This window comes from Lytechinus pictus, chromosome 10 (genome assembly GCF_037042905.1).
Source record: "Lytechinus pictus isolate F3 Inbred chromosome 10, Lp3.0, whole genome shotgun sequence".
In the NCBI taxonomy this organism is placed as follows: domain Eukaryota; kingdom Metazoa; phylum Echinodermata; class Echinoidea; order Temnopleuroida; family Toxopneustidae; genus Lytechinus; species Lytechinus pictus.
The window spans coordinates 34500545-34526953 of record NC_087254.1 but is presented as its reverse complement, the minus strand read 5'-3'; the positions used below and the strand labels follow the sequence as shown (position 1 = coordinate 34526953).

The 26409-nt window shown below is 36.6% G+C and overlaps 1 long non-coding RNA gene across 1 annotated transcript; it reads right to left on the bottom strand.

Moving 5' to 3' along the window:
• Positions 1-16217: 16217 nt before the first annotated feature.
• Positions 16218-23136, bottom strand: LOC135155592 (uncharacterized). Its single transcript, XR_010294711.1, has 3 exons — positions 22933-23136; positions 22218-22414; positions 16218-16702 (listed from the first exon to the last, which is right to left on the bottom strand). It is a non-coding gene; the product is annotated as an uncharacterized LOC135155592 (long non-coding RNA).
• Positions 23137-26409: the final 3273 nt, after the last annotated feature.

The following is a 26409-nucleotide window of genomic DNA, read 5'->3' as shown; positions in this document are numbered from 1 at the left end:
TATTATAGATACCATTGGATAACGAAGTTAATAGTGACCTTTATGCAAGGGGGTGCTAGTAGACCAAGTTGATATACACCTTTGGAATTTTCAGCAGTCGTGTTTTATTTCAGGTCAACCGTCTTTTAAATGATAACATATTTCAATGAGCTCTGTGTCTCCCGGCGACATTTGCATATTAAAGAGTTGTAATCAAACGCTATCCTCTTTATCATACGCTGCTTGATTTTCATCCAATCAAAAACGAGCATTTTAGGATTTGCGCTTGATAATTTTGACTAGCGTTTCTGTTGCATATTCGCCCTGCCATCTCTATGCTGTCAAGGAATATGTATCATATGAATTTTAACTATATTTGTGTGTGTGTGTGTGTGTGTCTAAAGAGTTTCACTTTAAAGCAAATAATCCATGATATGGAAACAAAGCGATGTTCATTTCAACTTTGATTTTTTTTCTTTTATAATATTCATGAGAAGAAATATATTCGTGCATTTACAGAATAAACGTACATTAAAATACTACAGTCCCATTTAAACTGCATATCACTCATTTATTTAGCACTCAAAATCCTACATCTTGAATGAAAAACAAATGAAAAGGATCAATTTCAGACATCGGCGATGGGGTACAATCGACCAATTAAAAAACGAGGTCGGGATTGAAAATTGTAATTCAGAAATCAAATAATACAATAATTGTGTAAGTTTGTTTTAAATCTAGGTCTGAACCATTGCAAAATTGAAAGAAATCTTAGACGATCGATTTTTTTCATCTTTGAGTTGCCATAAGACAGCACACCTTGATAATGTAGAAACCTTGCAATATGTACATGCATTAACCTAAATGTCCACAAAAACAGACCGAGTTGTAACGTTATACACACGGAAACAGACTTTCATTATTTGAGGGTAAACTATTTCATTAGCATAATTTCTCCCATGCACCTGTCAACATGGTCAATAGCATCCTAGATATTCAACAAGTCATCGGTATCATTAGTTAACAAGTTGGCCTATTTTCCTTGTATTAGGGACCAATTTCATGCCGATAGCCAATACGCCCTCTTTGAAATGTGGAACGAATGCTTCGATCACCCATACCCACTCAACCCAAATACACCCCCATATCGCTCCTCATATATATACATATGGTTATACAAATATACTCTAATAAGAACATATTAATTATTCGTTATTTATACTTAATTGGACATTGGACACACACACCCTCATCCTCTCTCCCACACACACAATATATGTATATATACATGTATATATATATATATATATATATATATATATATATATATATATATATATATATATATATATATAAATGTGTGAAGTTATACATGTACTACAGCTTTGGCAACTCTTTTATTTGAATATTGTGTGAAAGAAATGGATGAAGAGAACAATGGTAGGCGTAGCTTAAATCAAGGTTCATCCATTTCTTTCACACTATATATATATATATATATATATATATATATATATATATATACATATAGAAACAAATGAAGACTTAATAGAAACGCCGTGAGGAGACATAATCTTCCAAATTTTCGGTCTTTGATTTATATATACACACACATACACACTTAGAATGTACGAGCCATCAAACAAACGTTCAATAGGGCATGTCATGGACAAAATGAGTTGATAATACAATAAGCAGACGGGAAAGCAATAATCATTATCCATTCTCAAATAAATATTGACAAGTCCATCAGATGATCAAGGTCATGATGGCCATGATGGTCGTGAGATGGATCGGCTCGCTGTGCGTAATCAAAACAGTATTTCATTAATCCCAACAGGACAACTCTCCGGGTACAAAAACATTTGTACCTTCAGTTGACTCCTATCGGGTGTATATAGGACGACATTTTAAAACATTTATTTGTCCCGTTTTGTCTAAACAGGCCTTTAGTACAGTTTTTGGTTCCACAAAAAAACAATTGAAAAGGTTCTCTACAACCTATGCGTTTCTTAATGGTGTAAAGAACCCCAGAGGTTGTATTAAGGCTATCTAATTTTTCCCTTCTTCTTGAACGAACATTCACAGATCCCAAATACGGGCCAAAGAAAGGCAGCTCTAAAATTTCTAAGTGTGTTGGATAATTTTTTTACATAAATAAACTGGAGTTTCCAACTGTTAACCGAAGGCCCTTAAATACAAGTACAACGTATGTGCTTAAAAAAAGAAAATATTTTCTCAAATCATATGTAGTTTGAAGTAATATCCCCATACCAGCCCCCCCCCCAAAAAAAATAAATAAATAAATAAAACCCAGAACATGACCACACCTACAAGGGATCAAAGATGACTTTATTCATGTACAACACTAAAAACGACTGATGAAATTAGAATTGACTAATCCTGTTACGAACCTCAATGCATGATTCAATAAAAAGGAGATATGAAATCGTAATGAATTCGATTAGCTTTGATCCCATTTACGAATTGGATGATGGCAGAGGATAGATTAGTTCACCTCATTTTTTGAGAGCCGTTTCACGAAATGGTAATCATAAGAGGAGTCGCCCAGAATCGCTTCTCCCCGTTTACATAAAAAAGGATTCTTTAGGATAAAGGTAAACTTGTCTTTGAAGTGATCACGTTTGGTCGTAAATAAATATTTCGCTAGGAGATATTTCATCGCGGCAGTCCAATACACCAATGTTCCATTTACATGTACATTAAGGATGATGCCTTTTAACGCAATGATTTTTGCAAAACAGCTAGTCGTTATATTTTTAATTTCAAGGCAAATTTTGGACTCGCAATTCATTCACAATTTCTTTCTTTATTTATCATTTGTCAATTCTAATATGATCCCAAATACTAATCATGCTTATAACACCACAAAATCCAAGAATAAAAATGAAACGAATTATTACAAGTGGAAGCTTTTACATCATCATTAATCGGCTGCCGAGGAAGAGAGTGTAAGATTTAAAAGGAAAGAAAAAAGTGAAAGAAGAAGAGAAAGAAGAAAAAGAAGAAGAAGTAGGAGAAAGAAAATGAGGAAAAGGAAAAGAGAAATAGGAAAAGGTGGAGATAGAGAAAGAATATACCGAAAGGAATGGAAATGCCAAGAACATGGCGTCAGTGGCGTCACAGGCGGGGGCAAGCTGCCCCCCTAGCGGATTTCATCGGGAGGAAGAAAGAAAGGGAAAGGGTAAGGAAGGGGAAAAAGAAAGGAGAAAATGGAAAGGGAAAGGGAAAAGTGAAAATAAAACGAAGAAAAATTTATTTTTTTTAATGGAAAAGAAGGAAAGCGGGAAAAGGAACGAAAGAAGAACATTTGAGAAAGAACAAAATATTCCGAAATAGGCCCATGTAATGCAATAGCATGATGGGAAATAAATTAAAAGATGACAAAATTGCAAACAATAGCGGGAAATAAAGGTAGAATGGAATTAGTCAAAAGCTAGATTGGAAAACAAAGAAAAGGGACACGAAAAAAAATAATAACACGACCGGGCTTCCGAGGATTGAAAATAAAGAGCGGGAAGGAAAGATCGACTGCATACAACATTGTGCTATAAGCTTGCTCAATTTTATGCAAATAAGCTACCGGGGCTTTGCCCCAGACCCCACGCAGTAGGGGCTCTTCAGCTATAACCTTCAAATGGATCTATAACGCCCCCTGTAAGGACTCTACCTACATTAAGCTTTACGTTCAATCACTGGCATACAGGCGCGGGGGTCTTAGTTCCACACTAAATTATAGGAGACAGCGTATAATGAAATGAATGGAAATAATGAAATGTGTTATTTGCTGAATATAATGGAAAAATCTATCACATAATTAGAATATAATTTCAATAGCAAATTTTTTTTCAGCTCGCTTTGCTCGCTGGCGACTTTTTACAAATTTCTCCATATTGCTATGTTCGCCCCCTCAAAATATTTGGTTCAACTGGGTTGAATAAATGTGTTGTGTAAAAGCTATATTCTGTACATACCCGCGATTTGAGTAAAAATAGCGGCAACCTGTGAGGTTTAAATGGCTTTGATATCAAAAAGTTCCGGGGGCTCCGCCCCACACCCCAACCGCATAGCAATGCCGTATATGAGTATGGAATGGATGGGCCATGGTCCCCAAAAGTTCTACAACCAAGAAAAAAAAGGAGGAAATAAAAGCAAAGGAAAAGTGTAGGATATGATTTTATTTACTGAATATAATGTCAAAAAATATCCCAAAGCTAGATTCTCATGAAAAGGTGATTTTTTTCTCGCTCGCTTCGCTCGCTCGAGACTTATATTGAGCAGCTTTTGAGCACATGCGCCATACTGCGAACCTCGTTTTTTTTACTCTTCACGCTGCTGCCGGAAAGAATCCTGTTCACAGTTGCGTACAGACCAAAAAAAGGGGGATTTTTGTATTGAAATTGTCAAACTTTCACCATTACGCCTGTTCATACCATGATAATTATTACCGGAAAATATTTGGCTCTTGCCCCACTCCCTCACCCCCCCCCCTGTAACGCAGCTGCATGGCGTGTGTATCATTTCTACAACTCGGGATGTGAAATGTCGAAACCATTTTTGTGTGGGAGAACCACTTTGATGAAGTCCTCGCGTCTAAAATGTTCATCAGCAGAGATTGACTTTGTTTCATTTAAAAATCCAATGTCGGATTGCGAGTGATGTACGATAAAAGCGCCAAGCGTAATGTAATACCTCGGTCACATTATTTTGTTCTACGGCGGCCGTACGGCGAGTCGAAAGCAGCCGTTTCATCCATTTTTATTCAGACCATGTATATGTAGCTATTACAAAGAAATGTTAAAACGGCTGTTTTCGACTCGCCGTACGGCCGCCGTAGAGCAAATGTGGTATAAATCACCAGAGGAAATATTTAGATCACGATTGAAGAAACGAAACATCTGCAAAAATAAAACCCATGTGCATGTATTTTAACTGGTCCGGATCAGCGAGTTACTGCAAGCGGTATAAGTGGGCATATTGTGTTATGGTATTTTCTTCTATTCTTCCCTGTTTTAAAGATAGGCGCGTAGAAATGGCAGGCTATTGACTACTATTACACCCGTTTTCCTTCAGAATTGAGAAAATAGCTGGTTACCTTTGCAACGTATCTGTGGAAAGGTTAGACGATTTGATGGATATGTATGTATCGTTATTCTGACTGCCACGAGTCTTGGATGAAGCACAAGCACGTAGATGAAGTAGCATAAACACAATCGAGTCTACGGTCAAAATATTGTTTTATAGATGGATAAAAATATTTTACAGAATCTTGCCTTTCCTCTATACCGATATGGTTATGTAAAGAGTTTTAACTCAAGTTATAATGTTGGCAGCTTTTATTTTTTTGTAAATCCTAGCTAAACTTGCGTTGGAATCTCGTCTTTGCGTATTTGACTTTTTACGGATCCTATTAGAAAGGAACGCGCACGCAAGTATTTCAAATGAATAGAAGAAAAGCATAAAAAAACACTTTGAAAAAAAAATAAATTGATATATTTCCGACATCCTGAAGCTTTTACCGCATTTATATATCGGCAAACGTCTCTTAACGCGAAAGGCGATGCCGACAAAATATTCCGCCTGAGTGAGTACCACTTTAAACAAAAATCGTAAAAAATTGAGTTGGGCTAAGCAAGGAAATAATGCGGCCTGTTCTCAGATCCAGCTGGCACAAAAAAAAACTCCTAAAAGTTGTGTTACCTAAGGTTAAAATGTTATCAAAGTTGTTATTTAAAAAATCCATTTTTTGTCTTATGTCCATTGACTAATCTACAGAAGATAAGAAAATATGATAAATGTGTACAACGCACGGCAGTTCGTGTTTTTGCCTTTCTCCCGTCAAAGCGTGAGAATAATCATTTTGCGCAAGCCGATTTCTGCGAGCTCTACAAAAATCGATAGTTCTCACTCGAGCTAACATTCTCTAAATAAAAAAGTTATATTTTCTGGTGATAGATTAGACCAAAGCCCGATAATATATGTAAAAATTTATTACCCATTTTTATTTCCCCGATTTAAAATACTTTTCAAAGTTTAAACATTTTACTGATCAGCTGATACGAGCAGTATTATAGCGTTCGACAAAAACCTCTCGGTTGTTCATTGTAATTTGACGTGCATTTTCAAAGGAATTAGTGCGCTGTAGAAAGCGTCTGTGTTGTGAAAATTGATTTAATGAATGAATTTAAGAACGTACAACTCTTCAAAAATTTGGTTCTCATTAATAAATATCTGCGGCACTGAGATTATAGCAGGTTTTGTATGAAATTAGATTGCGAAAAGACTCCCTTATAGAAATGGCGGCAAAACAAAATATCGATAACTCGGATCATTTGAAAATACAGTGTTTTGCCTTTTGGACTCAATCATACCTATTCAGCTTGTTAGCAGTACTGAAAAGCGTTCAATAATAAATGTGCAGTAAGAAAGGGTAAAGGAGGATATTGCTGGTGTGAAATTTATGTCCATGAAATATTTTGTCATGTTTGTATTAGCTATTCCCAGCGATATAATGGGAGAGATAAAACGTTGCATTCCATAGACCTGCGTCGACGAAAATTCATTTACGGGGGTCTGGAATAATGCACAAACTTCCTTTCATCATTTACCACTTTGCTGATCTGTCTTTAACAGTTTGCAAATTCAGTTCAATCATTTCTAGTTTCTTTGACGGCAAAAGCGTTTTGCTTATACATCGTGGTGCGTGTGGTTAATGGTAAAGGTATCTTGGTCATTGTGAATTTTTGAAAACCGGTTCGCAAGGTGGGTTAAAGGTCTAACGAGTTGTGCTCAAATGCGATTATCTTATTATTAAAAAAAATATAACAAAGTATGGATGTTTTTCCAGGAATTATTTGTAATCATGGTAATTAATGGTCCAAAAATACACTCTTTACTCCAAATAAAACTTTCAAAATGTAAAAAACTGGCATCATATTTTGTAAGGCTTCGTTGATCATTCTCCTATTTTAGTTTAAATTTCCTTCTTTATAGGGTTAGTAGGCCTAACTTTCTTTTTTTAGGTTTCTCTTTTCTGCTTCTATGCTGATGTTCAACCTAAAGCTTCTGCAAGTCATGATTATAACTTTATCTTCTTGATATCCTTTTGGTATATTAATCCTCATTTATCATGAAATTCTCATGTGTGCCGTCGTGTGGTGACTTGCTATCTCATTATTATGGCGATACACGCTTCCATCTGCCAACCTCTTCCAATGTTACTTATAAATCAGATCTCTGAAAGGAAAAAATCCTGAGTTTGAAGGGATACGGAGACAGTATAATACATTGCTTTTATCAACCATCTTCCAATCAATCATAGGCATTCATATTTCTTTTAAATCCACAGCAGCGGGGTTGAAAAGATGACGCGAATGCAAGCTCGCGATGGGGTTCTGCATACGCATACTTGACTCTGTTTAAATGTGGGTATAGTTGCATCGTGATCAGTCATTGGTTTGGCTTAATATTTCATTTGATGTGATCATGCTTGCCAGACTGATGTCAATCAACGCTTATTCCCCTCTAGTGATTCCGGTGTTTTAATCGATGTTGACCTTTTTCGAGAGTCATTTAAAACCCCTTTAGCTTAACATATATCTGATTTGGAATTCTTTGAGCTGTCTGTTGATCCATATTTCTTTAAAGCACTTGAAGACCTCGGTGGACATTTTCTTTTGAAAACTTGACGCTAGAGACCCTGCATTACCCTTAATGATCATGAACCTTTTAGTCTCTGCCGTCTCCTCTAATGCTTTTCATGAAATCAACAATCCTTATCATATTTAATATTTCATCAAGAGTATACGAATTTTAGGTTACAAAAGACGAATGGAATAATATTCACTCGAATGATAAAAGGTAACTGACACCAACGGTGTTTGTTACACAATTCCATGGATCAGTCGTTCATTCGGCTGCGTTTATGCGACCTCGACAACAATTGATATCATTGTCTGTTCAGTTAGTTCATTTACTAGTTCACTTGAAATTGAAGACATGACCAAAAAAAAAGATGAAAAGAAGTGGACGATGCGATGCCCAACACAGTTAAATGCATGTGACAAGAAATGCATGCATATCATATTATGTATAAATACACTGAGCATAGCGCGTCTTGAGCTTGGCAAGAGTCAAACCTAAAGTAGCCCGACACAGTGACGTCATAGAATCATGATTCAAATCACGATTGCGTTTATACGACATTTTTCGTTCGTGATTCTACAGAAACGTCTTTCCAAACGCCCCTTTTTCTGCGTTTCATGTTTGTGATTTGAAAGACGTTTATTTTCACTTTTGACTAAACGCAATCGTGATTCTGCAGAATCATGATTTGAATCATGATTCTAGGGTAAAAAAGTGGCGCATAAACGCACCCTAAGAAAATGTGAGATCTTAAGGAAAACGGAGGTAAAGTATTCGGCGTAGGTGGATACATTGACTATCATTAGGAAAAATTATATAGAACATTATAATCAACCCCAGCCTGGGTAAATCCGCAACATGACAATAAAACGGAGACTGACTGAATGAATGAATGATACTGTATGTGGGTGATTAATCCTACACATCCAAGTAGTTTGCAATTGAGTATTTATACGCTTAATTTCCATCAAAGGGTTATGCTGAGAGGGGATATTTTAGATTAATGATGATTGTTTAAAGGTCAAGTCCACCCCAAGAAAATGTTGATTTGAATAAATAGAGAAATATCAAACTAGCATAACACTGAAAATTTCATCAAAATCGTATGTAAAATAAGACAGTTATGACATTTTAAAAATTTCGCTTATTTTTCACAAAACTGAAATACACAATTCAGTGACATACAAATGAGACAGACGATGATGTCCCTCACTCACTATTTCTTTTGTCTTTTATTGTTTGAATTATGCAATATTTCATTTTTTACAGATTTGACAATAAGGACCAACTTGACTGAACCATGCAGTATTAAACAATGCTAGTTCTCCAGGTTCAGGGAGGTATTAATTATTGTTTCACTTGACAGTTAGGAGAAAGTTTGAATATTTCATATTTAATATAATGAAATACAAAATAAATAGTAAGTGGATGATGTCATCAGTCTCCTCATTTGCATACCTACCACGATGTGCATATAACTGTTTTGTGAAATTAAGCAAAACTTTAATATGACATGACTTTCTTATTTTACAATCGATTTTGATGAAATTTTCAGTGTTATGCTTGTTGCACTTTTCTCTTTTTACTCGAATCAACGTTTTGTTGGGGTGGACTTGTCCTTTAAAGAAATCAACAACACAAGTAAGCCCAGCTAGATCCTTAGGCCGCACGGTCATGTGAAAACATGAACGATACACGTTGAATATAATATGTCCGCAGCGCAAGACAAGATGAAGAAGAAGAGGAGGAGGAGGAAAAGAAATGGATGGATTGGGAAAATAATACGATTACAAATAATAAAATGGATAAATAGCGAAAGAAAAAGGGAAAACAACGAGTAAAGGGATATGAGTATACAAATAAATACAGGTGAAAATAGGACGTGGTTTGATGTGGCACTCTCTAAATTTTGGTCGCAACTTTATACAGGCATCTCCGCTGGAAGCCATTTACATTCATGCAGTGTTACTTTCCCATTCATGCCTCCACTTTGTTAATGGACCAGATGAATAACACAAATCGATGACGATGAAGCCGAAACCAAGTCCAATAAATAAAAAAAGTATATAAAAAGGTTCTATTCGTTAAATACCGTCCATTAACGGCAGATTTTTCCTTTACTCCACTTAACAAAAGAATTATGGGCACCACCATTTATGTATATATATCGTAACCATGGATGTGGGTTTTGGTTGTTATTGTTTCTAATATAAGCAATCTGGACCCATATAAAGCAAGATAAGGCTGACGTTATCAACCACGTAATATAGCTTCTCTCATAGCACTTTGCGTGATGTGCGGAAGTCATTTTGACATACTATCAAGGATGAAAGAACTGAATAGTCAATTGCGTTTTAAAAAGTGCATTGTCAGCATTTCACGTTTTAATAGTCTGTGCACGAGTCTTCCAATGTCGTCCAAGTCTCCTGATGTAGTTTCAATTGAATGGAGAAATAAAGGAAGCATTTTACTAACACATGAAGACAAATTAAAGTTACCACACTCCAAGAACCAGATAGCTGAGGAGTTTTCAAAAAGCTAACTAAAAAGGTGTAGACTGGCGTCAATTAAGAGGGATAATTGAGCTCTATTCTAGCCACTCTCTTTACATCTATCACAGTTATTCTAATATGTTTAAAGCCCGTCACAAAACCTTAAGTCTGAAACTTTTACTGTGGAAAGTTAATTGAGAATATATGAGGATATATCAACTGCCTGCGAAATACTCTTTTATCAGAAAGTTCATATCTCCCAAAGATAACACGTGCGTAATTCCCGTTTTAATGAGACAAGTTGGAAGTAGCTATCTTTCCGTAGTGAAGGTGGGGCACAATGGGTTTCACATGTTATAGTGCCCTGTATTCTCCTCCTATAAATACATATGAGTTAATTGCAAGAATAAAGAGGTGCGATTAAGACTGAATAGTTAGTTTTGTGCGACATTAACATGTTTTCGCTCAACGACTTTCGGACGATCTAAAAACAGATGTATTTTCAAATCCCTATCGAATGACAGAAGATTCCTAGGAATTATCTGGGGACAATAAAACTGGCTGAGAGTAATATCGATATAGAAACGCAGGTGCCGTGGCCGAGTGGTCTAAGCTGCTTGACTGGAGATCCGAGGATCGGGGTTCAATACCCGGCACAGCATGCCCTTGCGCATCCACATTGCTGTTTTATCGTCCAGCCGATAAATGAAAATGCTAGCATGCATTATGAATGCCAATGTGTGAACTTGTTCTTTAAAAAAAATTGTTGCTTAAGGTAGACCGGAGTGGGACGGATTGCCCAAATCGCGATAAATGCCGAGACGCCGCTGATTAATAGCAGGTAGCACAAATGCATATTGTTTATAAATTTGTTCTATTATTGATATTCTTGTTATTGAGCATCCTACTTTCAAGTAATCTTTCTTACAACATCTGCCCCGCTTTTATGTGAATCAAATATCGTGGCGGTGTATTCATGAAAACACAATGTCCAAAGGAAATTATTCTACAGAAGCCTGGCATCTGCAAGTCAAGGTTATATATTTGTACATGAGGCAAAGAGCACTCCTTCACATTAGAGACCAGCCAACCATGAACACCGCAATACAGACCCACATTAAGACCTCACCAGGGCATGATTTGCTGGTAATGTCCTCGACGTATCGTGCTTTTGATGACGCCTTAAGATATCACTTTCAATTATGTTCTTGGCCGGGGAGTCAATTCGTAAATTGAACATTAGTTCCGGGGGGCTGGGTATCACCGGCGCGCAAAAGGGGTAATGTATCGTTCCAATTTCACGCTCATCTGAGTCGCATGCATTGGTTTCCCAAGTGGGCCGTGTCCTGTATTCAGATAATGCACCGGAACGGTTGGGTTAGATGTCGTATGTATTCTTATTAGTTCGTTCCAGTAACTATCTATTTATGTTAGAAGTTCATCAACCCAAACTCATAACACCTTCCAGCAGTGGCGTGATGAGCTAAAAATAAAAATGAGAGCCAGATATGGCGGATGGAAAATTACTTTTGACCTGAAGGAAAGATTTGGCCAGAAATCTTGTGTGGGTCACACGTATTTGCCTAAATAAAAGACCCATTTTCAGGCTTGTTCTTGAAAATATCAAAACAGGAATGAAAGATGCTGTTGGATCACATCATAATATGTTAATAGTTTCTTCTTTTTGTTAATGAAAAAAAAAGAGAGATAAACAAAGAGGGGATACTATTTAGAGCAACATAATTAATTTCGATATGTAAGTGAACGAGGGAAAGTGTGCGTATCTGAAGAAGGGCTAGTGAATAATGCGAGAGAAGAAGAGAAAAAGTGAGTGATGCAATTTATAAAGTTATAATGGAGCCAGAAGAACATGTAGCGAGGTCAAAGCCCTTTGGTCATGTTTACAGTGCTACCTTGACCAGGATATGGTAGAATATGATGACGTCATGCTGTAAGGGTAACACATTCTTCCTCTCAACCATTCCCATTTGAACATCGATTTGCTCTCTCCGGCAATTCATCATCAAGTCCTCATACTGTGTGGTTACCTTTTTACTATGACCTCACTGGTTCCCCCTTTTTAAGTTCATTCGCATTTCTATCCATATTACTTCCAGCTATGGTAAGTACTTCAACCGAGTGAAATAGCGATATTTTTGCTCACAATAGCATAATCCAAGTTGTTGTAATGTTCATTGGGGTATAATGTTTTCCATCCTCGAATTTTCATGATGGGGAAATTGGTCGTTTACCCATTGTTTCAAGCATAAATATTTTTAGCTTTGCTTCATGGAGGAGTTAAATTTTAGTGGTATTTTCTGTTATCTATCTTCTACGACTATGTTGGTAATTATTTTACCAATACAATCTCTCAATTCTCTCTCGTAGCACAGAAACCCTTGGGTGTTTTATAATTATGTTCGTAAAGTTATGCAAGAGTTAGGTAACTGGGGTATGAAGTGCAAGTATGCAAAACAACCATTGGACAATATATCCGGTCTGGATGCAATAAGAAAGGAACGATAATTTCATTCGTACATTGGCGAGGAAAAGGTATACTTTACGCCAAAAATGTTTGCCAACGTCTAGAAAACTAATCATAATCTGAATAATTTTTCACCTTCAGTATTAGTGTAGTGCATAAGGATAGGGGGAACCCACTTTGGTTTGTTTAGATAATATAAAAGTGCTTCACAAAGTCACACGTTAGTTTACATATATCTATACATGCAACATGCGCAGAATGTGAGGGGGGGCAGGGGTTGAGGTTTTATTTATTTATTTATTTATTAAACAATATTTCAATAGGATGCCCTTTTAGCAAAAGCTGGTATCAAAAGGGGTCCTAAAAGCATAAAAACAAGACATGTATATACAAGTGGTAAAACATACAAGGTAAAACAAGGTAAAAACATTATATAAATCATACATATTAGAACACAGAAAGGCATGCAAAATTGAGTTATTAAAATATTTGTGGCACAGGAATCATTGACATTTTAACATTTGCTGGACATTATATATGATTTGAGTTCTTTTTTAAAACTAGAGAGGGTGGATAGGGTTTTTAAATGAAGGGGCAAGGAATTGAACATTGATATTGAGGAAATAATGAATGTTTTGGGGTCTGAATTCACGTGTCTAAGTACTTTTCTTAACACCCGGGGTGGTACTTTATGTGTCTCTTTTCGGGTTCGTCATACCATTGCTCATTCTCCCCATGGACCTAGGTCCATGTTCTCTCGAACCGTACTTTCTCCTCTCCCTCTCTCTCTTTTGATGAAACATAGAGAGATTAGCATATGGAAAAGTTGTCCCATTTGATGCTCAATGGGCATGGTGCGCGCGCGTACTGTACAAAGTCTATTGAGTGGAGATGTAAAGAGCAAAGGTAGAGGACATAATTAAAAATATACAAATATTAGATTTTAAGCCAACTCGGGTTGCCTAGAAATCGATTTTCTATACTATTTGGACTAAGTCAGCCAAATATGACAACGGATGCCCATTTCAACTCGCCGGACTTTATCTCTAAAGACCAACTTTTTTTTTTCTTTCGCAACAACCTCCATTGCTTTAACACGCAAATTGCATGGTTCACTAAATCACATACGGCGATACTGGGATTTTGAACTGTCCTATCTCCTGAATAAATGTAATTTCACAGACGGGTTTTTAGGAATTCGACAGAGAGGAATCTTTTCTATTTTACATTTTAAATCGTTATGATTGGTTAAACATTGGGGTCGGATTTTATGAAGAACCAATGAAAGCTCATTAGACATTGTTGTCAAACTTGATACACAGTCGCGACCTAATTATCATATAGCTATTGTGACGTCAGACCGATGCGACAATACTACCGGACCGCGCCATTTTTAAACGGGGATGTACTGTCTGGATTACGCATGTTACACACCAGCACGTACGCACGCGTACAGTACACAATGTATCTACTCGTTATTTTTCTTTTTATCAAGAAAAGAAAAAGAACAATACACATTTTAAAGCAAATTACATGCAGGGGTTCGTGCAAAACTGTCAAACGTCAAATTCCACATATTTCAATAGTGAACTCGTCCGCATTGTTTACAGCGCGATATGGCGCCGTAATGCTTATGAATAATTCATTGACTATTTGATGCTTGTTGCTGGCATGGCGCGCTTAGCCTGCAGAACGTCCGCAATTGACTCAAATGGGAAAAATTATTACTGTCTCTTTAGTGTCATTTCTGTACACTACAACTAACGGTGTGAGATTCTGAATACGAAGGGTCAACGTTTCGAAAGATTCATATAAAAACAAAACAATCACATTACCTACGATAGATGTCTGTCTCCTTATAAATAAAATTGTTGTCAATCTCAGCCAACGTCAGTTGACTGAGAATGAACAGGGGGATATTTCAAAAAGATTTAAGTGTGACTTAAGTCATACTTAAATCTTTGTGAAACACCTCAGGTCCGTTCATTGGGACTTAGGTTTGCTATAGCTCTTAAGCAAGTTAACCGAAAGGAATAAGTCATCCCTTATGGTGTGCATGGAGATTGGAATACTTTCGAAAGCAAGTTGAAGTTCCAATAAAACAAATTTAAACTCAGTTGTGAATCAGAATTTCATTACAAGCTATTAGATACCAATCCACCGGGAATAGAGGCTCAGAGGTCGAGCGCATCCCTTATGAACCTAGGGTCATGGATTTAATCCACACCGGGTCATTAAATGACAACACAATTATTTGTGCGTTAAATACCAAAGTTTGCTTGGGACGTGTATCAAAATACTAAATTTGTATACAGTTAACCTCGTGAATCCCGTTTTTTCAGGTCACCAAACTGTAAAATTGTAAATGGTTCAAAGGTAATTACACCATGACTACCCCGAGGACAGCCACAGTCTAAAAACATAACTAGCAGCTAATTGAAACACTGATGGGTTTTTTTGTCGGCACATGCTCCATTGACACAGGGTGTCGCCCTATACGCTGTCCCTGATATCCCTTCAGATATAATCATTGTAAGGGCTTTCTACCGCATTACGGTCACAAACAAAATAGTTAACACTGGGGTATCTGAAGCAGGCATCTCTGAACCTCGATGTGTAAAGTATTCAACGCAGTGTGTATTTGTGACTTAAACCTTATGTAGGCAGCTTATAACCTAGCAAAAGCTCGAGAAGCATAGGTTATTAATCAACTCATTTTTTTTAGGGGGAGGGGGCTAATTGCTCGCTCGTTTGAAAGGCTAATGTAGAGGAGCATTTTTATATGGAAAAAAGACTAAACGCCAAGTTTGTTAGTCAAACCCCAAAAAATTGCAGTTTGATATCACTGGTGCTGTTTTCGAATCCCTTCTCTTCATTGCTCTTCAAAGATTACATTAACCTGTTGTGTCATATTCCGTAAAGTAATTACCCTGGGCTTTATATTACATGGACTCAAATAGAAGAATTCAAACTTAAAATCATCTTCCCGCTGCTTCAAGATTGCTTTCCTTTACTTCTTGAATAATTGTTCAGCGCCTTTCCCCAAACAAAATAAGCGGACAGAAATATGAGATTGCAGAGTCAACATTTTCAGGGCAAACATATCGATTGGTGATGGAATTGACCCGAGCCTCCCTACAATGTCTGCGACATTTCGCTGACCAGAGGATCTTATAAAGAACATGGTCGTTGAAGGTCAGGAATAATACCTTTTCGTCGTTATGCCAATATTTTCTGATATCCCATGTCAAACGACGTTCGGTTTTGATACAATGGATGTTTGTCTGGAGCAATTTAAGAGGCATCCATCTTACGTGATTGAGACAGATCCAGATTGTGATCTGGGACCCATTTCATAAAACTTTTAATAATGAAAAAGATGCATTAACAGTTAAAAGCTACTGAAATACTTCAATGTGATTGGCTGGTATGAAATTTGTGATAGCAATCGTGCATTTGTTATTATAGCAAGTCTTTATGAAATAGGACCCAGAAGGAGTAATTGTGATAAAATCCAACTTGATTTCCAATCAACGGCATGCGTTTATCAGCAGCTTTCGCTTGATTTTTATTTCAATGAATCATTTTTCTTTTTTAAATTGAGAATAAAGGGTCCACTGGTGTCCTGCCAAATTTGGTGGTATTTGTTCTAAACAGAACACAAAACTGGGGGGGGGGGCAGACGTGTACATGTTGTGCAACGGGCATTTTTTTTTCGATTGTCACGCAGTAGTGAGCGTTCTCATGGCATGATTTGACCAGAGTTCCTCACAACTCCCTGATTTGACTAATGCACTGATGCCTTTATACCGCACGAACAGGGAATTTAAGTCACGCATAAATCTTTGTGAAACGCCCCCTGTTTGAAATCTAATCTACAATATCATTCAAAACGTAAACCAAGGGCATTATGTTGATACAACATCTATATCTCACCTCAGGTCTTTCCTTCCACATGTGTACATTGATCCGTAAAGGGGGTCCCCACTGGCGTCGACCCTGGGCGATGAGGACTGGTAGGAGTTTCTTCCATATGCTCCAATACTACTTGACGAGACAGTACTCAACTGCAATAGTAGCCCTGGGTGTTAAAAGCAAATCGAATGACCTGGGACTAAAGATATTACGGATTCATTAAGGATACAACAAGGTAAATTTCCCGGTAAAAATGAAGTTAACTACACAAACTTATCACTAAAATTATATATGCAAATCAATGGCATAAATACATAAAAGATAAATAAATGAATAAATACATGAATTAATACATACATGAATAAAAATTAAGATAATTAATGGATGAATAAATAAATTACAAAGAAAGAAATTCGGAAAAGAATAAATTGAAAGAATTTATAAAGTTAATAAATCAATAACTGAATTAATTAACTAATCAATTAATATCCCTAGCATGAAAGCTGCTACATGTATGTGTTTTTGCGTTCTTTATGCTATTTCATTATTTCATGATCGGCTTACAGATTGGGGGCCATGGCCCTCAAAAGTTGCAATATCAAGAAAAAATGGGAAAAGTGAAAGAAAAGAGGAAGAAAAAGGGGTAAAGTATGTCATCATTTTTATATATTATGTCAAAATCTGAAACAAATTTAAAATTTCTTATTGAAAAGGGTTTTCTTTTGCGCTCGCTCGCTTGCTGTTTTTTATCTGACCATGCAACATTTCTGCCCCCCCTCCCCCTCTTTAATTTGTTTCATTACGCTAGTGGGTATCTCGTTTTTTTTTTTCTTTTTTCGTTAACGTCCCCCCGAATCATCCCTTTTCTCTATCATTGACCCCTTATACACATGCGTCGGGTCTGGGCCGCCTCAAATGAGGTCTTTGAAGCCGCCTCCACGCTTTGACACACTTACCCCAAAAGTGGACTGAAGGCGCCCGAGATCATTATTCCCCTTAATCACCCAAGTCGGCTTCACATTGCCTATTCACGTGACACGAGTCGCTTGAATTTTGATGTTAACATATCCTTTTGTTCGTAAGCAATAAAATAATATTGTTCGCTATTTCTATTCCAGTGGTCGCGGCGTCAGTGATACAAATAAGTCGAGCCGCCTTCGTCGCAACGGTAACTTCAGTCCACTTTCAGCGCATGTGTATCACCATCCATTGAGAAAACGTGAGATCTCCATTTCTCTTAGAGTAATGCTTCGTTCGGATTATCACCATCTTAAAATTGCAAAAATAGACCATAAGTCAAGATATTTACACAATAATTAGCATCACTTCCTTCTTATTCTCTGTACTTCAGATCTGATAACAACCATTGTGTCGGTAAGTGTTAGATTGAAGAAGAAGAAAATACCCTCATGATTCCTATTCTTACTTTGAGGAGTTGAATCGTACAACTGAAATGTTAAAGCATGTATATAGCTTTCGTGTGGATTCAATAAGAAAATCATATTGGACTGTAATTCCGATATTCCAATCTTACTTAAGTGAAATGCGTGTCACCTTCCATGCTTGATAATTCGTCGTAAATAGAAAGATTTTTTTTAAAGTAATTTCAGTCGTTTGTTTACAATTTGATTGATTGTACACTTTCGGGGAAAGCTTGCATCGCGCCTTTCTCATATGCATGTGTTTTATAGCATGCATACATGTATTTTATCCAACAAGGAATGAAAACGTATAAAGACGAATATCGTTTAAATTTACCAAAAATACTATATAACTAAGCACGGAGCCTACCACCCGAGTCATTGTTGTTACGTGTTTGAAACTAAGGGTACTCTTTAGGTCACGTTTTTCCCTTTTGGTCAAAATTGGGGTAGGTCAAAGAATGGTTACACTTCGTAATTCCGAAGGTTCGTAATTCCGAAGGTTCTTTATTCCGACGGTTCTTAATTCCGAAACACGTAAATTGCCTATACCTCGATGTTCGTTAATCCGAAAACGTAAAAGGGTTCGTTAATCCGAACATTTGTGGCGTTATTCCGAAGGTTCGTTATTCCGAAGGTTTGATAATCCGAAAACGAAATAAGGTTCGATGTTCCGAAGGTTCGTCAATCCGAAAACGAAACAAGGTTCGTTGTTCCGAAGGTTCGTTAATCCGAAAACGAAATAAGGTTCGTTGTTCCGAAGGTTCGTTAGTCCGAAAACGAAATAAGGTTCGTTAATCATTAGTTTTCGGACTAACGTACCTTCGGAATTACGAACCTCATTTCGTTTTCGGACTAACGAACCTTCGGAATTACGAACCTCATTTCGTTTTCGGACTAACGAACCTTCGGAATTACGAACCTTCGGAAAAACGAACCTTCGGAATAACGAACCTTCGGAATATCCGAACCTTCGGAATAACGAAGCTTCGGAATTACGGTTGTATGCGCGAAGAATGGCTTGATGTGTTGTGTAGTGTGTACTTTTAAGACCATGAACTAGACCTTAAGTTTAAGTGTAAATTCATTGCACAGAACAGTAAATATTAAGTCACAAATTTGTAACTTTGGAAAAATTATGTTCTTTTCGGAAGCCCTGTTTACAGATCTGATAATGATAATAATAATTATATGTTTCATTTCTATAGCACTTAATACAATGCTTATAAGAGCTATATATACTATTACCCTGGCTATATAGCACGGCTACCCTGATCAGGTGATCGATCGTTCAATGAATACCTTCCTACCCGGCAGACTCGTATACCCATTTACTCATATGGATGGAGAGTGTTAAATGTAGATAAACGCCTTGCCAAAAGACGAAAATGCAGCGTTGGAATTTGAACCCCGGAACTTGCGGTTCAAAGTCTGGAGACGTATCCACTGAGCCACAACACCTATATTTATGTTTGTTTAATGTACGCGCCCCTTGTCTCTTTAGAAAGGTGACAAGGTATTTGCTGAAACGTGAAAACGGCGAACGTATCTAGGTTGATAAGTGACGATCTAACGATTTAATATCGGTAGATCAACCCAAATTATATTGCTCTAAGGGTAAGCAATACGCTACGCTACGTATTCCATCGAATACATCAAAATAATATGTTTTTGTTCCTGTGACAAATAGTCAGTCGGTTTCTATCATCAGTCACCGGGAATATTTTTTGGGAAAATAAATTCTCTTAAAATTCATATTTAACAAATCGCCTCCTTATTCAAACTTTTTTAAATTAGAAAAGAATACATTTGGACAATTTTGAAAATGAAACTCCATATTTTATTGTTCGAAATAGAATCTGAAAGAAAATTACTCCAGAAATTCACTTTGCCCAATCAATCGTGAGCCCGGCAGCCACTGTGCAGCGCCAGATCGACGTAGCTCTAAGGATGTTCCACAGTTAAAATGAAATCCATGCCATTTTTACGAACATTTGCACCTAAATATTTCAAATATGCAGAAATGAACATGGGTTCATGTGCTTGCTATCGAGCTTTGAATTTCATCTATTTGAAAGGTCTCGAGAAATTTGTTATGTATAAGAAGAATTGTGAGATAAATTACATGTACATTCATTCATTTTTTTTACTTTAAGGAAGTTCATTGCATAATAAGGATATTCCAGAATGGCTTAGATAGGCTTTGTTAGGCACGCATATTAAATGAGGGACTGCAATGTATGGTATTTTTGTAATTTACAATCATAGAGACTGGTATACAATGGAGACTGCTAGCAGGGAAATAGTACAATAAGATTAGCTAAGCTGTTTACATTGTTAATTTCACTGAGGTCATTCAAGAGTCTTCTAGAATTAGGATTGCTCTATAGAAAGAAGCTTCCATAATTTATATGTGTAAGCTGGCAGTTTCTTCAAGGACATCATCATATTATATCAGATCAAAACTCAGAGTTTCACACCAGACTTTATGTTAGAGCATAGTTTACTTCCAACTTGAGTACTACGTCTATCTTATGTGGAATTATTTTGCACACCATCAGTTAACTGTTTGCAGTTTAATATTTTGAGAAATTCTCATTTCTCATCATCCACCTGTCCTAAAGAACATTTTGCCAACCCATAGATTCCTGAAATCGACTGTTTATCATCAACTTCGTCTTGTCTTCACGGACATTTCAACTCATTGCACTGACTCTAATCATCCATCTCATTTCAACATCGCCGCATTGTGAACTTTAAGGAATTTTCGCCAGCCAACCTGGACATTATTATTTAATACTGGAATATACATTTTGTGGAGTAACCAGACCCGATTATTCAAGATATGTAAGATAACTCAGCATTTTGTTTATTATTTTGTCATTTGTTGCATGTAAATAAATAAGAAAGAAAAAGTTTAACTAAAATTTGTATTTGATTGTTTTGTTTATTTGTTGCAATATCGTAACATACGCAATTAAATAATTTTGCATTTTGAGACCCCAAGAGATCACAACGTTGAGTTTATACCTCTATTACTCAGTCAAAATCAATATAGATTTTACAAAATTCATATAGATTTTACAAAATTTTACATTATAGTTCAGAATTATATACTTAAGATAAAGGATCCACTCATATTGTGATTTGTTTGTTCTTTAAAGAGTAGCAGCACCTTCTATTCGGAAAAAAAGGTGTGGAAGACGACAAAAACATATCTTAAAATACGAAATTTATATAAATAATTTGAGAAGTAAAATAAATGCTGTACTTATTTAAAAAAAACATGCCATTTTCACAAAATTTTGCATGATTGTAGAGAAAGGTATACTAAAGAGGTGTGAACATAAACAATGGGGGGTTCATGGGCTTGTTATGAAACTATCACCACTTTTTTGGGGGCAAATGTGCTTTCAAAAAACGCTTGTATCGACATAAAGGAAAAGTCTACACCACTATCCCGTTTAATCAAACTCGAGGTCATATTCGTCAAACTTATCAGCACTGCAGAGTAAAGTATTATGAAGAGCTAGAAGCGTTTAAGAATGTGTTCCATTGATTATTTTCAGCTAATAGCTTCGTAAGATAAAACATCTAGATTTGCAGCTGTTAAAGGGGAATCCAGCCTTGGCCATAAAATGTTGTGTTGGGAAGGAGAAAAATGAATCAAACAGAATGGTGAAAGTTTGAAAGAAATCGGACAAGCAATAAGAAAGTTATAGCTGCTTTAAAATTGAGATCACTAATACTATGTATATTTCAAATTGGCAACTGAGTAAGTAAATTATGACAAGGGGCAAGGACAACTTTCCCATAGGCCATGTACTTTATTATCAGGGATTTGTGGTTTTCTCCTAAGTACACATTCCCTGGGGCAGTAATCTAAATATAACCCAGGTAGTATATTGTTTTATGTCCTCATGAAAGAAAAATATAATTTGAAATAAAACTTTTGGGAAAAATGACATTTTAGCCATAATATGTATTGGAGTACATGGAAGAGTAGTCCTTGCCTTACATCACTATGACATCCCATATGCGGCCAATTTGAAGTATCCATGGCTATAGTGATTACCAATATTTAAAACCTTTAAAAATTCATAACTTTTTGTTGTTTGTCCATTATTGTTCAAACTTTCGCCTATCAACTTGTCTGATTTTTCTTTTCCTTATAAAAACAAGTTTTTATTTGGGTTGGATTCCCCTTTAAGAGTATCGATGACTGGAAAAATCAGCCGATACCTGTAGCTGATTACTCACCTGTTCACTTATTGTGACGTCAATGCACATATGAACGTTGAACACCAAACAGGGTAGAAGCAACTCCCATCTTATAACTTCTTTTGATCTGACGTGGGCTAGAACTCTCGAACTCCCGGTTGTGAGACGGACGCTCTACCAACTAAGCCAACACACCGGTCACTATGCAGTGGTTGGATTCAGGCCTTATACCCTACCTTCAATAAACATGTATAAAAACATTAGAAATACCATCATATTGTGATTTTATTGTGTTCAGCATGTTCAGAGCCCCTTACTTTTGACCACCCCCCCCCCTCTTATAAAGCCTTCCTGGTTACGAGATCGATATGAAGATTGTGAAGATTGTAAGAGATAGAGTGTTATACGAAATATTTAGAGGTAAAATAATACTCAAGTTTTCTTTTAATTTTGTAATTATGAGGATTATGATGATTGTGTGATGCCTAATGTTAATATATAAATCAAACATTCATGAACATAGTTTAAACCAAGCATTCAGACAATGTTGTCATTTCAAAAGGATGACACATTTATTATTGGTGGGGCTAAAAACCAAGAATCATACAATATAAAAAAATACATTAATGCGTTTAAGCCGGGTTGAGAATGTTTGCGCTTTCTGTCCTTTGACCAAAAGCGCCATGTAGATTCAACTATTACTACTATAATTATTATTTCGTAAAATGGAAAGATTTACAATATCGGTACTCACATAAAAATTATGTAACGCAAAGCAAGGAATTCCCCTTTTCCATCTGAGAGGAAACACCTACCGGGGCTTGCAGAGAACGACTGACACCACTGACGATAATAAAATGAGGCAACTGGCAAATGGAGGATAAATCGTATTGAAAATGTACAGATTGTCAGGTGTACTTCTTCTTCCTTCCAGAGTGTGTTATCAGTATCCAACATGGATATATTTTCGTAACGGGCGAAAACTTATCACGTCACTCTTTCATTTGAACGACCTTCTTTTAAAGGCACCCTTGGTAGCAAAAATCTACATAATAAAAGGTTAACTGTCACCACTAACAATGGAATTATCTACCCTTAAAACTATATGACAAAAGTCAGTGTCAGAATTTTGTGCATGAATGCAGCCATATTTTTCGCTGCTAATTCAATGAGACTGCTGGGCGGGCTTTTCAGAATAAAAAAATGCCAACTTACTCAAAATGTATCCCCTTCCTGCGAATATCTTTGTTCACATGTAGCCATGGTAGCAGGGTTGCCGGGCATCTTTTCTTGTATCAGCACAATAAGTCAATTGCGAGGTTTCAAATTCTAAGAAAGAAAGGCATGGTATCATAGACTAGACACATTCTGGAAAAACAGGCCTATATAAACTTTAAGAAGCATTTTGGGGTAAAAGTTGGAAATCGGACTGTTTCACTCAATTCAAATATGCTGAATCTGATAAGACCGGTTCCCAAGCTAATTTCTCATGTTTTGACCACCTAATTTGCATAAACAAAATGGCTGCCAAATTGACAATTCAGAATATTATTTCGACAATGTTCTTTAATTATATTCGCTTTCACAGACATGAATACTGCAAAATCCTGCATACATACGTGTACCTTTCGGGAAAACTTGTTATTTTTGTTTGCGGCTAATTAATTATGCAAATTTATGCATATTTTGGATCATTATGCTATAATTTGATAATTTCAGCTCAATTGTTTATATTTTTGGTACAAATAGCATTTACATCATTATAAATAATTGTACGGCCCTTAGAATATCATATCACAGTGAATAATAATGTATTTTATTGTTTTTGAATTTCTAATGTATTTCTTTGTATTTTGTACCTTTTGTTTTGTACATGTTTTGTTATGGGATCTGTCAAATTATTGATTATCAGTGGCATAAAATAATAAGCTTCAATTATTTAATTACGTAATCACTTTTTTATTCGCATATATTCATGGGCATAAACAGATTCACCCACTCCCACACCCACATCTGCATACAAAGGTAAACTCCTGCACGGAGGGCCTTCCCATTTAAAAGCACACTGGTGGAGATCCAACGAATTTCATGAACCTATCTGTATTCAAGCGAATGTCACTATTAATTGCTTATATTTTTATTATAAAATGGTATCTTGAATTATGATATCAATCAATTCATTCATATTTACAATTTTAGATTATGAATTATTAAATTTGAATCATAACAGTACTGAAATTCTCAACTCCTTAATAGTCAATCAGTTGCATTTAATATCCTTTGGAGTAGTTATGTTCCCGACCAGCAGAATCTGATCACACATACATGTATATATATTTAGTGTGTTTTTCTTCAGCAAAATGAAGTGAAAACCGTCTGCTGAAAATGAGATGTCCTGTGTTTTTCTCCATTACGCTCGTCAAATTGTCCCAATATTGGAAAAAAATTATCAGAACTGAACCCACATACATGTATAATCCATCTAATTTCTCATTTTGCCTATCAATTAGACCGTTTTCCGTGTTTTAAAAGCCATTTTTTTATCATTGGACTTCATGAACGGATTACATGTGCATCTCCATAATATATCTTTTCCAATGCAGTACTGCACCTGTCCTATCAAGGATTGCCGCTTCATCCAACCTAGAGCCATCCAGCCTCCCCCAGCTTGATATACACCTTTTCCTTCGGGGTGTTGAATGATCAATGTCAGTTATCATGATTTGGTGTTCAATTGGATGGCTTTATTGATAGAGCAGCCTCATATTATAAAAGTCATCTCTAATTGTTGGAATCAAACCAATTTAGTACAAGTATTCTGCGGAGGCAGTTCGTATCGAAGTCATCGTGTTTGTGTTCTTGAGATATGTCCGATTCTCATGTCACAGATCCATAGAGAAAACCTAAACTTTTGTCTTGAGAGAGAATCTTCTGTCTAACCAGATCTTGTTTCAAGTGTTAAAATGCTCAGAGTGCACCTTTTCAATACCGCATTGAATTGTGTAATGTCTTCTAGGCCATTTATCGAAATTCTAATATTCACATATCTTCATATCTTCATAAGATAGACTATTTCAAATTGATAACCAAGATATCTTTCAGAGGATGGTGGGTTCCTGGAATGTTTGGCGTTTCTGTGGGTGATTATTAATCCACTTATTCTGATCGGTATTAAACCCAACAGCATCCAATAGCTTACCCAGCTCTGATAGCCTCCATGCGAGTCTGAGATATCACCATCAAAGTCTAGGTCGAGAATGTCTTCGATTGTAGAGCCAGGATTTCTCTTTCTATGAGGAAAGCAGTTGCCTAAGTTATGTTTGACTTGTCAACCGGTTTTGATACCAGTCAACATGTCATTCTTCTGGGGAGACTGACAGTCTGTTTTGGAATTGATGATTTTGCACTCCAATGGCAGGTTTCTCTTACCTTGCCAACAGAGCTGTATGAAGCTGTATTCATCACTGGCATGCAGACTCCTGTGACTACCCTTTGATATGGAGTTCCTTGGGAGTCTGTCCTTGTCCCTTGTTCTTCAAACTGTACATCACTCCTCTTGGCTCTGTAATGTGGCAACATGGTGTTGGTATACACTTCTATGCTGGTGACATCCAGCTGTATACCTCACTTTTGATCCAGAAGGTAAATATACAGAGGTTCGTGCGGCTGCTGTTGTTGGTGCTGCCATTGAGGATTCGATGTTGGATGAAGGTCAACTTCCTGGAGCTTAACAATAAAATGCGAAGTACCGGTATCTTGTTCTGTCATCTCCATATATGCGTAATTATTATGACTACAACTCCCGTCTTAATAGGTGAGGAAGCTATATATCTGCAGTATGCAAGGCTAGATCTCTTGGCGTAGTCTTTGATAGAACAATGAGCATGAAGAAACACACATCACATGTCTGCCAATCTGCATATTACCAGCTCAACAGAATTGCTGAGATCAGACATTGTCTTACATGAGCTGGTGCAGAAAATATCATCCATGACCGGGATGACCGGATAACCTCTAGACTGGACTTCTGCAACTGTCTCCATGCTGGTTTACCTTCAACAGGCATCTCTAGCACTTTTTAACCATAGGTCACAATGTGAAAATTTGTTCTGCATTGGGCAGTGACTGGGTTGGAAACCTTGTTTTGCCCATGTTTTAACCATGGAGCTAATCTGTGTTTAGCCCCATGTTTTTGTCATTTCCTCTTCTGTATTCAGTATCGTTCGTCAAA